Below are 597 nucleotides of genomic sequence, written 5' to 3' on the forward strand. Positions count from 1 at the left end.
TGAACTTGGGTCATGAAAAGGTGTACCTTATATATGTACCAATAATGCAAGCAACATATATTGGCTCTGGGCACCTCAGTACCTTTAGAGGTTGAAAAGTGAAGGTGAAATCACTTAGTCACGTCTGACTCTTTGCGACCCCATGGACAGTAGCCTACCAGGCAAGAATAGTAGAGTGGGTTGCCATTTCCTTCTCCAGGAGATCTTCCCAACCCAGGGATTGAACCTGGGTCTTCTGCATTATAGGCAGACGCTTTACCGTCTGAGCCACTAGGGAAGTCTTTAGAGGGTGAGGGTGGTAACGTTTTATCTAACCCCTATAGATGACTGTAGTAATAGAATGTCAGCCTAGAGACTGCAGTCCAAAGTTTCCTATGGGCCAAGTTTGAACTTAAGGCTTTGGCTAAAGACCTGTGGATCCATATTCCATTCTGCTTCCTGTTCCCTGTTTATACCTGTATCTTTGGTATTAAAGATTACCTTTTTATAAGTTTTTCTCTAAGTGGAATTTCAGCTTCCATTGTTCTATAGATGCCATTGATTCTGTTTTTCTATTCTAATGTCTTATAAGGAAATATTAATGATACAGCTAAAGCT

General features: G+C 41.0%; 1 non-coding gene across 1 annotated transcript; it reads right to left on the bottom strand.

Annotated features, from left to right (window-relative positions):
• Nucleotides 1-205: 205 nt before the first annotated feature.
• TRNAY-AUA (transfer RNA tyrosine (anticodon AUA)) lies at nt 206-277 on the bottom strand. Its single transcript has one exon. It is a non-coding gene; the product is annotated as a tRNA-Tyr (tRNA).
• Between the last annotated feature and the right edge of the window lie 320 nt (nt 278-597).

Source organism: Budorcas taxicolor, chromosome 3 (genome assembly GCF_023091745.1).
Source record: "Budorcas taxicolor isolate Tak-1 chromosome 3, Takin1.1, whole genome shotgun sequence".
Lineage (NCBI taxonomy): Eukaryota > Metazoa > Chordata > Mammalia > Artiodactyla > Bovidae > Budorcas > Budorcas taxicolor.